This window comes from Plodia interpunctella, chromosome 1, assembly GCF_027563975.2.
Source record: "Plodia interpunctella isolate USDA-ARS_2022_Savannah chromosome 1, ilPloInte3.2, whole genome shotgun sequence".
Classification (NCBI taxonomy): Eukaryota; Metazoa; Arthropoda; class Insecta; order Lepidoptera; family Pyralidae; genus Plodia; species Plodia interpunctella.
In genome coordinates, this window is record NC_071294.1 from 179,877 (window position 1) to 196,813 (window position 16,937).

General features: G+C 34.2%; 1 protein-coding gene across 2 annotated transcripts in view; it reads right to left on the minus strand.

The window, feature by feature from the left end:
- Positions 1-16,937, minus strand: part of LOC128671739 (neuroligin-1-like) — an 86,252-nt gene that overhangs the window by 20,189 nt on the left and 49,126 nt on the right. The gene's annotated exons all lie outside the window — the stretch shown is intronic.

Consider the following 16,937-nt stretch of genomic DNA (forward strand, 5'->3'; position numbering starts at 1 on the left):
AAAATACTTAACTGAACATACAATCAGTTATATGTACTTATGAATTATTTTATACAATTTTTTTTTTTTATATTTTTGTGCATAATTAAATATTATATGTTGAAAAGATGTGGTATGAGGATTATGGGTTAAATCTCGAGGGATTCAAATTATACTCTCTTGGTTTTCCGTCGTCTCCGTGTAATCTTTTATTCAAAGTAGTTTCGTACTTTTTTACAAATAAAAAGGCGGTATTTTTTATGACATTGACAGATTGACAGCTGTCGTTAGACATGCTGCCACCTAACTAATTTCTAGATTGAGATATCCGATAGGTACCTACTGTGTAAGTGAATGTTTATGTTGAATGTTTATGAAAGATTTAAATTCTGAATGTTTGTATGTAATTATTGTATCAGATATCTTATCTAGTCACATATATCAAGTAATTTGAAATTTTAGAAATGGTAAATTAAATTTAAAATGTAATCTCCTAATCTCCTGGAAGAGGGCAAATCGTATTGAAGGCACGTTTGATGACTCCTTGAGCAGTGCGTATTTCTGCGACCCTCGCGACGCCGTCTCTCCCCTGGCAGGTATTTACGATGCGGCCCAGTTTCCACCGACACGGTGGCAGATGATTGTCCTTCACCAGGACCGTTGTGCCCTCGCGAAGACCCTGGCCCTTCGAACTTCTCCACTTGTAACGCGTCTGCAGCAGTCCAATATAATCTCTTGACCATCTTCTCCAGAAATCCTGTTGTAACTGCTGCAACTGTTGATATTGCGTAAGCCGAGTCATAGGTACATCAGTATAGTCATAGTCCGGCATCGACACGGGCGCTCTACCCAACAAAAAGTGGCCAGGTGTTAAGTAGAATATTTCATCACTATCAGAGTTCGGAATTGGACATAATGGACGTGAATTGAGTATTGATTCAATTTGGGTGAGGACAGTTGAGAATTCTTCATACGTTAATAGAGAGTTTCCTAAGACTCTCTTGAGATGATATTTACATGATTTTACGGCAGATTCATGCAACCCACCCATATGAGGGCTGTAAGCAGGTAGAAACTTCCAAATAATATTGTCGTTTGCACAAGAAGTTATAAATGCATCAGAGTTATTTTTCAGGAAGTTATTTATTATTTTATGTCTAACGACAGCTGTCAATCTGTCAATGTCATAAAAAATACCGCCTTTTTATTTGTAAAAAAGTACGAAACTACTTTGAATAAAAGATTACACGGAGACGACGGAAAACCAAGAAAGTATAATTAGAATCCCTCGAGATTTAACCCATAATCCTCATACCACATCTTTTCAATGTAATTGGGTAATTTTACTAAAGCAAAAAATATGATATCTTTTGAAAAAATATAGAGCCGTCAATATTTTTAACTATTAAACTGATTTATTAAATACAAAATATATGTATCTAACAACTTGCAAGCTAGAATAATTTCTGAATTTTTACTAACAAAGCAAAATTAACAATTAGACGGTAATTCTGAACGGGTAATGTCGCACCAAGCCCGCGAGGACGATTATTCCGACGCACGCGTCGCTGCTATCTGAACCGGGGAATTTCCATAATTTCACTTACTCTCTTACAATAATCGTTAGTGCAAACAGAATGGTTTCAGTCACAAAATTACTTTTGGTCTTAAGAAGTTAAGATAAAAGTGACGAAGTGCTATCGGAGCTCGCGTGAAATATGGATCCGAATTCATTAGATAATATCATAACAAGTAATTATAGTAATACTTTTTATGAACTACTAAGCGGCCCACATTGTAGTAAATGGTCATCACAGCGTATGGACTTATTGGTAACTTAGTCATAAAGACAATGACAATTCAAGTTAGCTTGTAAGTTAGCGGGCAACGCTTTTGTGACGGGGCCCTGGCATTGCGGCATTTAGGATGTGGTTTATTCATTTTTTACTAGTTCAATGAATCAACTATCTCATTTCCGACTATTCCAAATAACACGATATAATACGACATGATATAATCAACAGTCAGACGAATGTGGCGAAACTGAGGTCCTTTGTTTTCTCCGATGCCCTTGAATTGTTTTTGCCGGTTTGGTCCGGAGACAAATAGTGTCCTTATGTCACGGGCAGACGAGGGGCGGGCCCGCCGCGGACATCGCACATATATAGTTTAGCATGATTTGGAGACGGCATTACGTAAGGTCGGCCGGCTGGATAGAATCACTGATCAGCGCTCATTGTGTGGATTGGGCTCTTTTGTAACTGTACTAAGACCATTGTTACATGTTCATTATTTATTTAACGCCCGTATTAAAGGTAAGCATTTTATAAACATGTACCTTATCTGTTAAAACAAAAAGCTAACCTAATACAATACAATAATGAAGAACAAAAAAGAAGTCAAATTCATTCTGTGTAATGATAATAATTTAAAGTGATTTTATATGAACTAGTGTAACTCGTGTAAAAATAACCATATTTATCAAAGTACGAGCGACAAAAAATACAGTATCACGCCTTTATCCCTTACGGGGTAGACAGAGCCAAGAGTTGCGAAACTCGATGGGCAGGTTTAGCTGCATGTTGGGCTGTAATGTTGTGTTTCTATCTTTGAATCGGTGCAGAAACGAAGAAAGCTTCTTCTAACTTACGTACTGTGTACGAGAATCACATCCTATATTTAACATTCCACCGAGATACAATAGATTCCCGATTTCCGTCTGATAGCCGCCGTCACCGATCTGGGGCCGCGATCTGCGCAGAATAATAATATTTTATTTTTATCGCCGTTCCTATTGCTTCCTGCTATTAGATTACCGATATTGCTCCTTTGGCTTCCGACCCACTTCGCGAGACCAACTTTGGGGTAATCGCATTTCGCCGATTTTTATTATTTGAAAGAAAAAAAAAACATTCCGATTCGTAAAAAAGATTTTTTTAATATCTAGCTAAAATCAATATAATTTTTTGTTCTGATTGAAGTAGGTAATACTATAATTTATTTTATTTTTTCGTGAAGATAAAAATACAAAGTCCTTGAGGATTATACTTACTTTTTTATAGGTAATAATGTTAAGCGTGTGTGCGTGTTTTAGTCTGTATATAAAATAATTACTGGTAAACAGAAAAAAAAACTATAAAAATACATATATAGCAAAATATGATTTCTCAAACATTCTTTCATCAATAATAAATATTTTTTTAAATTACCCTCTCCCGATGTGAGGAAAACTACAAGGATACGTTGAAATTATGCACACAAGTGCGTTTTCCAAGCCGATGTCCGGAAATGCCGGGGAAGTACCGGCTGATCCATTCGTATGCAGATGGCCTCGGAAGGACTGCGGACGGCAGGCCCGGGTGATGCCATGATATGGGTCCGCTGGTACCTGCCCCGGTCTTACTAGAGCTTAGAGTTATAATGGATGTAGACATGAAAAACTATGTAAATTTAATATTAATGTAATAATTGGGTAAGTTAAAACTAAAATTAAATGTCCTTTGGTATATATATATATATATATATATATATATATATATATATATATATAGCTTTTAACTATATTGGCACCGAATGAAACGAATCGGGCTTTTACCAAAGATCCAACACTTAAAAAAATATATCAACGCCTCCAATGTAGGTTGAAAATTTATTTAGAAAATCTCATATAATATAAAAAATAATACATAAATTTATTTTTTTCCGCGAACAGAGCATATGCATGACTTTAGAAATGTATGAAGAATCGAAGTATAAATCAATTCGAGCACGCAATGTGATAATGATGTTGTCCAACCGATTTCGCGGTCGTGACGACAACTTCAACGATTTTGAACAGTTGACAGTCGTTTTTCCTTTTTCCGGTTGCTGTTCGCATGTAGCCAATCGTATCGTATACAAGGAGTATTAAGTATAGTGCAGAAAGTAATAAAGTATGGCGGGTCTATCATAATGTATGCGTCTATGGTCTACAACGACATCCACTTGAGCGGAATGTCGCGAGATCTATACTTACTCCTTGTTGATATTTGATATGTAAACTGGAATATTTGCCCTATATAATTGGCTGGCTCGAGCAAATATTTCGATTGGGGACCGTAATGTTCTACACGCAAATATTTTAACTCAAATAAGCATTGGAAACATAAATTATTTTGTTGGGCAAAGAAAATTGCACCTTAAGTACCTCTTAATTCAGACGAATCGAAAAATCTAATAATTTCTTCAAATAATAAGGTTTTTTCATGTTTAGAGCAAATGAATCATGATTTCCAATTTTATTACTGTTAAAAGAACTTTGTGAGATATCTTGGCGACGGGATTTTATATTCTGCTTTTGTTTTCAAATTTCCTCTGAAATCGGGATGCATTCGAGATTTCCTCTCGAGATGCATTAAAAACAATAATTTATCTGCATCATAAAAGTACAATTAGGAGCAGAAGTGCCAGGGCGACATAACACGAGAGTGTTATTAGTAGGGCGCGCGTTATCTTGCCCGCGTTTGTGAGCAAAAGTCTGAACCAACGCCGGTCTTTTTCAATATCTTTCATCCTAATAGGACTGACACCGGACTGTTTCAAAAAGTCCTTGGTTCTTCTCCAATCCAAAATAAGTCGCGTCGCGAAACAGCCGCGTATCTTATCTGTAAGTCTCAAACAAAGGCTTTTATGTCGAGAGCCGAGGTTGAAGACTGTGGTTTTCTTTATCTATGTTATAGCACAAGTGATTGTAGGCTTTTCATAAGAGATTAGATACTTTATATGGATTTTATTATTATTATTCATATCTTTAAGTTCCGGGATGATATTTGACACTTGAAGATAGATAAGTTCTTATCTTGATTTTAAACATTAGCACGTGAATCTAAGTATAGTAAACAGAGTAAATAGATGTTCAAAATACAGAAAATATCGAACAGGACAACACTAAATAGGAGCCTCAAATTGTAAATCGGATACCACCAGGCAACGTGAAATATATGCGTTAGAATTCACGAGCACCGCTTTCTAATTAGGTACATATACTTACTAATCAAACGAATACATAAGTAAAACTTCTCTCTGTAAAATATTCCTTAAAAATAGGATACATAGTTTTGGATAATATGAAATAGCTTTTCACACGTTCGTTTTACAAATGATTTGCAAAACGAACGTGTCTATACTCAGCGGAAACAATGTATTAACATTTTTCAATGGTCGCCAAACTGTCAGGTAGTCAAACATCAAACAACTGGCAATCTGCGTCCGAGACCACCAATGTTTGGGCAGCAACGCAAACAGAGGTATTCGGACGGCCAATGGGCCTAAAAAAATACGCGGCTAATCCAAATAGGGCTACAAAGGCGATGTCATTAGGGACAGTTGTCGGGGCTCCCACGGGCCGGGCTCGACAATGTAGCAATATCTATCAGGCTGGAAGCTTTTTAGTAAACTGCCAAGGGACGGAATTTGCGCGTGAATAATGGGAAACATGATAAGAGTGATATTATTATAAAAGATGCCTTGTGCTGGAAAAAATAGCTCACTTACACTCTGCGGGCCCTACCACCTGCCCACTGAAGGACTGTATGGCGCCGCAGATAATACCGTATCAGCGGTATCGTATTGTTCCGCACAAATTTAGCCGAGTCAACACGCTAATAAAGAAGAGAAGTTATTTTTCTTGTAAATCATATTTCCAAGAGGAAAAGCTAAAGAATAAATAAACAGAACAAACCAATTTTAGCACGAGAATCGCATTACGCCCCGTGTAACCGAGCGTCGAGCACATGTAATTATGGATTCCCTGAATTGTCACAATATTTTATGTCGAGTTTTGCTTTCGGTTCCCGAGCAAGTGATGTCAAATAGCGGGAAAAAGATACGCGGCGATGCAAGCCATCCACAAGATTATTACACACAGAGCGATAAGATTTACAAGTGTAATGGTTCATGTGATTATTTTTTTATTTTATCATGTCAAAGTTAAACTGCGAGGTTAAATTGTTTTTTAATCTATTTATATATCTGTTTTATAATGTACCTGTACCGAGAATGCGGGCAACTTCCTTACATATTATAAAAATAAGTCCTCTTGTCACTTCTGTTTGTCTGTACGCAATAATCTCTTAAACTACCGAATGGATTTTTGTACGCTTCTCACCAATTGATAGTGTGATTCCTGAGAAACTTTTGAGGTGTAGAAATTATTATTATTTTTGCTTTACCCGAGCGAAGCCGTATATAAAACTTCCAGACGTATTCTCCGTATAGGAAATTAAAAATTATAATACATCTTCCTCGCGGAGATTACAATGACATTAGCTACAGACCCGCGTGCACTCGAGTTAGGAATAATGTATGTGTCCGGTCGTCTCGACTTCCGGTCAATTAGAGCTTGTTGCTTATGTGGACAATTCTGTTGGTTTTGGAGAGGTCCAATAGATACTTACTCAATATTTAACATGTTATGGACCAGGTGACTAGTTGGACGTTATCAAAAATTCCCGCGCAACTTGAATAAAGTCCAAAATTATGGGGCAATGTGCCAATGTAATCAAATTGCAGACATTATTGTAACGTTCGTCGCCTGATGGGTAGATAATGGAATAAAACAATTAAAATAGGTTATTAGCTACTATATACTACAAAAGCTTGTGAAGTTACAATCAACAATTTACGGGTTTTTGTAATGGAAATAAAAATATGATTTGTATTAGTTCTACAATTAAATTAAATAACTCCCTAGAATTATATTGACACGTTTGAAAATTGCTTTTGAAAGTTTCAAATTTTAATCGCCATATTGAATATTCTTGCCACTTTGTCCTTTTAATTTGATATAATAAAGCAAACTTGCAAACCAAAAATGATGGCAAGTTCTGTGTTCACATCCGTCACACAAACTGCGGCAATAAAAGTTAGTAATCCATTCCGGAGCTGACAAATCGCCCGCTCCGGTAGATGTAACTACATTATATTTACTGTGTCCTCTGAGAATAGGGCTGCGGTAATATCCATCATATCGATGTTATACATAATTATTAGTGTATTACTTGGTCGTGAATGGTCTGACTGCGTCGATACCGAAGACCGAGCGAAGTGGAGAAGAAAATCTTAAAGAGGACCCTGGGCTCCGGCGTTCTGCGGCTGAGAAAAGAACCAGGAAGATCCTCAGATGAGAGAGAGAGAGAGAGAGAGAGAATATATATTGAAATATGAGTTAATTATGTAATAGTTATGAATATTTATTTAAAAGTTCATCTATAATTATGAAATACTGAAGAGATTTCGGGGCATCTTTTCAAAGACAAAGACAAAGATTATTTATTTGCAAAAACATAAGTTTACATTTTTTTACAATGTTGTGTTAAAAGAAAAACTTAATCCTACATGTAATTTAAACGGATCGCAAATTTAAATGGAGAGCATGCTATCATCCCACAAAACAAAATAGAATAAATAAAAATAACAAATTAACTGAATTTTTATCTGAGTGTATCATTTAAAAAATTGTTCAAATTATAATAACATTTACCAATCAGTAAGGACCTGAGATGCTTTTTAAATAAATTTAAATTCTGATCTTTATATTGTTGTGGAATTTTGTTATTTAGGTGCCATACATACAATACTTTTACTGAGTAATGCAGTTTTAGAAGGGTGTAAACATAGTCTAATTATGCCGATTATTTCTTAACACAACATCACAAAGGCGTGGGAATAAACGAGCATTACATTTTCGGCTGGCCGTTTCAATTTGAGTATTATTATTATAATTATAATTCAAACTAGTAGTATAAATGCGAAAAAACATCTGTTACATCTTCACGCTTCATCTATTCAACATATTAAGAACACGTAGAAGGATATAGGTTACTTTTAATCCCGGAAAAATATATTATTCTTTTGGCAATATGCGGGTAAAATCTAGTCATGAATAATTACGAAATATAACGTGAAAAACATGTTGAACCTCCATTGTAATAACTCCAAGCCTATTGTGGGTTTAATATTTCGTGTTTGCCCTCAAAACACTCGGCCGTTCTGTTATTTAAGCTGTCTAGACCCGCAGAGTTTATGTTCGTTTACTTTAATTAAAACTTTGTCGGCTAATTTAAAACTGCTGTTCAATCGGAATTGTACAATTTGTACTGTTATTTTGCAAAGTGATACTCTAGCGTATACGGTTCATTTGGGTTAAACATACGTAATAAAATACTGTATCTATTATGTATTATTTAATCGTTTTAACTCTTTCATTTTTCATTTAATTTGAAACTCCCTAGATACATATTGAATACAATGCCAGCCACTCGCATCGAGTGGCTGGCAGGGAGCGTACACACGCGTACGATTTGTCAGAAAGTGTTTTTTTATTATTGATACCGTACTGTAGATTGCTATGTTTCATGTCGTGTTCTCTTATTTAATGTTATTATTAAAGAATATATGAGTATAATCAAAATGTAGGTAGCGTACTTAATGAGGGAGAAAAAGGCTGAATCGCTATAGCGTAGGTCTTGAGATTAAAATCTCGACCCGAAGCGCCCTCGAGAGGCAAGGTGTGGCGCAATAGCACTCGCATCGAGTGGCTGGTACTTGAGGAATAGTGGACAAAACACTGCTGGGTGAGGGGGAACTGATTTTACACGATTTTTTTTTTGTTTTACGGTCTAACGGTTGTTTCAAAATAATTTTGAGCCATTTTTTGTGGTTAGGCTAAGTTCAAATGCTATGTTGAAAGTTGTTGTGTGTTTTTCAATCCACGTAACAATCACGACCCTCTAGTCATGACAAATACGACTATGAAGAAGAATATCTCTTATTGACGTCAAAAAATTATTTAAAACTTAATCTGCGACCGACATTAAAGTGCAGGTGAAGAAATAGTGGCCTTATATATTCTAAATTTTACATTTTGGTTCATCTCAACTCTTTTCTGCCGACTGCTGAGCACAGGATCCTGTGCTAATCATTTAGGTTACTATAGAAATTATTATTTAATCATTTTACGATAATTAATAGATTGTTCCAGCTTCATACATGTAGCATTTTAGTTAGAGGGGGTGGTGGGTATTTTGACAGCTCCAGGTTGTGACATGCAGTAAAGTATAAGCGTAGTGCAATGATAAATTCAAAGTCAATCTCACTTCATCAATTAGCTTCAAAGTTACAGTCACAAAAATAACGTAAACACGTTTTGGCTCTTGGTCACGTATTCAGCCATTTACAAGTATACTCCATCACGCACGCATGACCCAAAAATTCCTTCTCGGGAATGGCCGCATACTTTCCGGATTATTCCGGAAACTTGCGGACGGAATTAGCGTAATTAATATCCACCTGCCTTATTCCCTCTTTCGAAAAATTAATGGAGTTTGCGAAGTAATAAAGTTCATCAACAAATTGAATATTTGCTTGAGTTTTCTACATTATTTTGACAAGTACAGTTCAATAGGGAAACGTCTACAAATTACTGCTTTTTTTATTTATTTATTATCATATTTTGTAGCGCATTATTCTTGCAAATAAATGATGTAATGTCGTGACACCTTAAAGTTAATGTTAAGCTATTTTGGAAAGTGTATCTTCTAACATAGTACAGAAAAAAAAGACTTTATACCACATGCAAAGTAGCCTTTTATAAAACAATATAAAAAAGACATTATTTCTGGAATATAAAATTATTTTCGTATTTCTATAGAAGATTAAATAGTTAACTGCCCTATTAGTGGTATTGGTAGGACGCAAGGCGCCGCAAAGCTGACAGCTGTCTGCGCTGGTTCGAACCAGATCTATCCGGATTTTAGGGGTATTCCCGACATAAATTGGAAGTTTTAACCTTATAGAGTAATTTGTAATTAGATAGACCATAACAGATCGAACATTATCAGAAATGTTGTTAATATGTGTTTCAATTCGCGTAAATAAAGCTATTTAAGAATTATCAAAGTTAAAAATTTAACACCATGATCATAATTTTATATGATAAATAACTGCATATTTTATTTTAATGTGGTGGAGGTAGGTAAAATACAGTTTTCCTTAATTACGTTAAGTCAATATATCACATACATTATCATTAACAATTTTAATGCTGCACCACTACTGCTGCGGCCACACGTCGATATGTAATAAATAATAATAATAAAAATAAACATATTGGGACAAATCACACATACGTATATTTATGTATATATGTACCAATATCACATTAATTTTGTTCATTTTTATGTTGTTTTGTAGTTTTAATTCGTTTTATTATTATACATATATAGAAAGATCTTCCCAAAATAAAATTTAATATTTATTCCCCAGCATATTAGCCATTTTAATATTGCCCAATATTAAAATGGCTAATCATGATGTATGTGATATATCAAAAAATAATAACAAGTTATATTGGGTCGGCTAACTTGAAATGGCAATTTAAAATGAATTGATTGCAAAATATAGTAGTTTGTACCGTTCAAACTAAGTGGCTCATGTAATATGCAGCGAAAGTTCTTACTGTTGAATGAAAAGTTCAAAAGCGCTCTTGAAACATAATATTGTTACGAGATTCCAATGATTTTATGTCTACGATAGAAGTTTATATCATTGAGTGTAGTTCACTTCTTATTTGGAGATTTTGAATGCGACTAAAATCTGTTATGCTTTCAGAGCTAAACAGCTAGGCTCATATTTCCTTCTGCCCCGCGGCAATACCAGCTGTGTTCTGAAATGTGCAATCATTACTATAGGTTTGCAATAAAGACCCTAGCGATTGAAGATCACAAATATGATTCGAGTTGTGTTGAAGGCTGGTCGTAAAATTACTTATAAATCTCAGGACAAGCGAAATTAGAGAGAGAGTTTATCCATGCAGACATCCTCAGTGTAAGCAAGAAATTATTGGATATTAAAAAAATAATATTTAAACTTCAGTGAAACGGTAACCAAAATTTTTGAATCGCAGCGGATCAACACGTGGTAAATGACAAGAGACGATGACGTCACAAGTGACGTAATCGTGCCTAGATTAGAGCAAGAGGTTGACGGTACACAAACCACATGTAGCTGTCAACTGACATTATGACGTCATTGCGAACTGTATCCCCATTAATCAACGTAAACTTAACATATCCATCTCATTCATCACATAAATACGAACTATGTTGATTGTTTACGGACTACTAAGCGTATTCTGATAAAAATAGAAAAATAAATAGAATATGTATTGTAAATCAATATTTTGTATAACGTATTATTTTTAGTTTTATCCTCTTGTTCTTGTGTAACCCAAAGTATAAATAAATACGGGCTATATCCTGTAAATACACATACAATACATGCAAGCATACGTACATTATAAAAATAAATATATTATTTGTCGCCCTCTCTCTCACTCACATAAAAGTTTTCCCGGACACTTAAAACTGATCGACCCGGTCGTCGGCCTATGACTGTATGTGTGAACAGCAGCAGTTAAGCAATAATCAATAACGGAATGGGTGACCGAACATTTTAAATTTTGACCTCGATCATAACGTCAGTTTCGCTATCGGTTAGATGTATAGGCAAGTCCACTGTCCTATATTGGCAACATTAAAACAACAATATAAATAATTAATTATTTATATTAGCATTTATATATGGTTTTATTATATTTTTAATATTTTGTTTTTGTACTTATTGTGTGTAGTTTTAATAAAGTATACTTATTTCAGTAATTCATTGCTTGTTGTTACCTGATGTTTCGTGTACGTACTACTTTACTTTGTGCGTTGAATTATTTCCTTTCAAATACTTGGTTGACTGGAAGAAATCCCTATCTGGGATAAGTCCGCCTTTGTACGCGTTCTTTCTTTATTTCACTGCTTTCTTTGTATGTGTTATCTTCGTGCAATAAAGAGTTTACAAACAAACAAACAAATTTATAAGAAACTTATTGTCATCTAAATAAGTATAAAAATATATTTCTCTTATATTTGAAGGTTTTTTCGGAAATACACATCAAACAGCCCTGTGCTGTAAACGACCACGCCGGGATAATCGCCGAAAGAAACTCGTAAAACAATATTGGACTCAGGATTGCTTCAAGAAAATGTTTTTGTTTTATCTTTTTTCTTATAGTTTTCCTTCACATCTCTTTTATTTCTAAAATATATAACATATATTACAAAGTATAAAGATTTTTTTTATGAGCCGCCGGAAAATTATTAAATTTTTTATATAAAAGAATAAAAAAAAGAATTTAAATTTTAGAAATAAGAGAGAGTTCTTATATGAAAGAATAAAAAAATTTAAATTATTATTTTTTATTCTTTTATATAAATTAAAATTCATTATATAAAAGAATGCAGGTTTTAGATATGTTGAATTAACAAAGTTATCTGTATTTACGACAAAATATTTATCTCAAATGTGTATTAAATATGGAAAACAAATGAAATAGAGAATAATATAAATATACCTATGTTAAAAAAAATATATTTAAAAATATAGACGTATAGAGTATTAGCGCTTTGTTACTATAGCGCTGCGTCGTAGCCTAGTGCTACGAAGATTGTGTTTGTAGCACATTGTAACTGCAGTTTCGTAGGCAATGCTACGACGTTCGTAGAAGCTACGAGTTTCGTAGCGCATACGCAACATAACAAGGCGACAGTGTAGTGAAGCTGTAATTATAGAAAATATTTTTTTTTTGTATACTTACTTTTTTCATATTATATATAAAATTTAATTTATTAATGCTATCTTATAAGCGTCGAAAAACCTACAACCTACAAAAAAAATATGTGTGTATATTTATTTTCCTATAAACATGGCAGTTCCCAATTAACGGCGATCCGGATACAAACCGTTTGATTGCGTTCGAGATAATTCCGCGCCCTTAAGACCACAATTAGGGCCGTCCATTGAGGTGCTAAAGTTTTATACCACAGAGCACTTAACTAGGCGATAACTCTAAGTATTGGTCTAAAAATGTGAGGTCAAAAGTGATTTAAAATTATTTTCATATTTAGTTTCAACAACAAATAACGAAACAATAAATGATCATGGATTTGTCAAAATGCGTCAACATTCATATATGTATGTGACAAAATTCAAATAGATAGTCGCACAAAAAAAATATGACTTATAGATAATGTATAGATTTATCGTTAAAAAATGCTATTTGTACATGATAATTGTAGATCTATATTAATATATCCTCTCAATAAGTCGTAGTCACTCTGTGAAGCGATCGCTGCTGCTAATCAACGTATTTTCGTCCAGCAGGTACAACACAGATTTTCCTGTTGTGAGAGGAAAAGTGAAAGTTAATATATTATTAAGCTCGATTCAAAGTATTAATATTATTCGTAGTTTTTATTGATATAATTCTCTCTCTCACTTTTGCGGAAAATATAAAAGTAACATTTTGTAAATTTGGCTGTGATTTCACAACTGTCAACACGCCACATCTCTTTATTGTTATGAAATTATTAATTGAAATAATCGTTTTTGTACAATGTAACTTACAATACTTTCTTTGAAATACTTAATTAACATTCTGAAACTATTTAGAATACCTGATTAAATGATGTATATGACATCAGATTCTAAAATTAATTTTTATGTAAACATAAATTTCATCAAATAAATATCATCAAGTATTTTGTACCTACAAAGCAGTCTGTTTGACCTGAAGGATGAGTGTTAGAGATTGTTTTAGCATTAAGTGCGTCTATTCAACTTTTTCAATTGTATGTATTGTGCAATAAAACTTCTTAAATTAAAATTTACCTTCCAAAAGCCCTCCAATTGATCCAATTTCTGAAAATATCTAACCAAAGTATCAACGTACTTCTTTATAGAAGTACGTTGATACCATTCTGGGTTTTATGACGAAGCTCCGATTAACTATGTTCAGTAAAAAATTCGGCTTGTAACAGATAGGGGAACTGAAAATATTTGCTCGACTAACCGGCCAGGCAGGTGGGGTTAACAAGCTTTTAGTTTCGCCTGTCGATCGTCTGTCAAATCTTGCAACTAAATTTGACCCACTCCCAATTGTCCTAAAAAGAAGTAAGAAGTTTTAATACATTTTACGACGCTGCAGTATTCATGACAATGCGCTATTATTCAGTTGCATTCCGGCGCGGCCCGATCTGTCGCGTTCCTATTCTATGTTGTTCAAATGTTTTAATTATAGTAGTGTAGTGACATAGCCAGTGAAATATTTTGTTTTCTATAGCTCCGACCAGGACATAAAAGTTCATTGACCTTCCAATCTCGACGAAAAGTAAAATAAAGATAAATGGAAATCCTCAGCTCTTCAAAAATCCCCGACCCCCGGCGGCGTCTCCTCGGAACAACAATTTAACACAAAGTCAGATGTGACTTGCGCCGAGTTGCGCCGCTGATATTATTCAAAAGTTTCGCATATTTAACGTTATTCAAGGCGACAACTCCAAACTACAGTTATGCAGATGAGATGGCACGCGACCCCTCCCCCCTCCGTCCCCTAAAATCCTTCTCCTACTAATATTATATAATATATTAGCTGTTGCTCGCGACTCAGCCCACGGCGAAAAGTATAGTGTTAGTTTTTCTTATTATAAATATTCAAGATCTATAAAAAAATTTAATAAATCGGTCAAGTGGGCATCGGCATTTTTGATTAGCGTAACACTGAGCTTGTTGTGATGCGCGCACACACCTATACCTAAGTTTTTCTTCATGTGTATGTCCGTGTGTATACTTGTGATTATTCTATTCTTTAACTCTCATAGAGCGGGTTATGTAGTTACAATTAAACTATTTTACGTGTAGTCGAGCATCTGTAAACGTTCCACATTACACACACCAAATATTATATGAAACTACAAAACACCTCGGAGAAAACTGACTCGACACACAAAAATAAATATGTTTTAAATAAAACACTAGGAATAATAACAAAACATTTTGTAATTCAGAACTTATTCATGGACTCTGTCCGTGACTCGATTATAAACGAGTCTTTTAACTTCAACATAATTTTGAGATCTCTTTGTGTGTGGTAATCTGAAACAGGTTTCCAAGAAACATTGAAATATTTTTGTTTGTGATTTTTTCATTAGCTGTAATGTTTTTTAAAGTACTTCAGTGTATTTATGTACAAAAAAATATATAAAAATATAGTAATAATCCGTTTATTTCAGGAAATAAACAAAAATATATGTATGTTCATAATAGGATTGTGTTCTAAATTTGATACACTATATACTTAATACACAAAACTATATACAAAATATACTTACCTAATTACGGTAGATATATAAGTAAAATGATATTTAAGACAAAACATATATAATATTCTGTGAATTAAAGAAAGAATAAGTGTCATTTTGTAAATGAGACATAATTGACTTTTAAGAAAAATATTTTTTCGTCGTTGAGAACGGCAAAATATTATTTTTTGTCTTTCGTTACAAAACATTTCCCAAAAAGAAAACTAAACACACTGCTCTCTGTCCGAGATGATACAGTTTTATCTCCTATCTTGTTTATGGGATCATAAGAAAGCCTCTCTTTAAAGCATCGCAAATAAACAGGAATTTATTCTCGTCGCATCTGGAATGTATGACTGAATTTCATGAAAGTATTATGAAACGCTTTGCAGCGACTGTGCACAGTCATGAACAGGGTATTGCACATCATAAAAATATTCATCATAAAAAATATATAATTTAATGTCATTTTCATTAGTCAATTTCATAAACTTTCATTAACGCCGCTGAGGTTTAGACAAAATGGCGTACTTTACGTCTTTCTGCGCACGTTAAAGTTATCGTAAAAGTTGACGGTACAACCCACCCTTATATTGTTAATGATACGTGTCACACACATTATCATAATTTAGTTTTTTTTTAATGAAATGATTGGACTGTATTTGTAATCGAGCTCATGTCTGTGCGCTTCCGCGGCTGTTACCCACATTAATTGCTATTTCAGTACAATAGGATTTTTTTTACTCTTAAGTAGTGACGTCACTCCGACATCATTGTCATCCAAGTTTCACATAAAGTTTATATGTCGATTTATTTGCTTTATTTGCTTCGTCCGTGCACTGCACTGTGCTCCACTTCAATAGGAATTTTTTGATGAAAAATACCCTATGTGCTATTCCAGGCTTATATTTTATACGTTAACATACAGATATAAAACTTTTGTTTATATTATATCAACCATCATCAGACATTTCAAAGTCCACACTGTTGGGGCACTGGCCTTCTTGTCTTATGGAAAGATAAGAACAAGAGAAAGATAATTGTAATTGTTCTTATTTATTTCGTCACTATTTTATGTAGGTATCTAGCAATACAGGCCGTTTGATATAAACCCTTGTCCGCTCTGTTTTACACCGCAGATAATCTGCACCCTTTTTTCGTGTAATCTTCCTGAAACAGCCAAATTAATTGGGGATCAGGACGGTAATGCCGCTTTTGGGCTTACATTGTATTAATTATACTCTAATCAGTCTACAGGCGTTGTCAGGGCGTCACTCCGGAGTTAAGGTACGATAGCCGACAGATATTATTGTAAAGAGGTAGGCGTTTGTGAGTTAGTATGTTGCAGGCGGGTAATCCCTGAAACTACCTTTAAAAATTCTTTCACCATTAGAAAGGTACATTATCCAAGATTGCTATAGGCTATATTTTATCTCAAAATTCCCACGGGAGCGAAGCCCCGGGAAACATCTAGGCTCGTGTCAAGATGATTACTAGTCCAATATTTTTCTATCTAATTTGCCAGGTGCCGCTTCCTACTCATGCAAATTAAAATAAGTGCCGCTATACCGATATCACTTTTGTTACCACATTGGTTACTTATAAATAAATAGAATACCAATTGTCACGTGATAAGTTTCAAAATGTGACTGTTTTCCGAATGTGAACCTTCTGTGTGTTTTTTACTTATTCTGTGTGATGTCATCAAAAGACAAAAGGCTTATCGCAACGCCC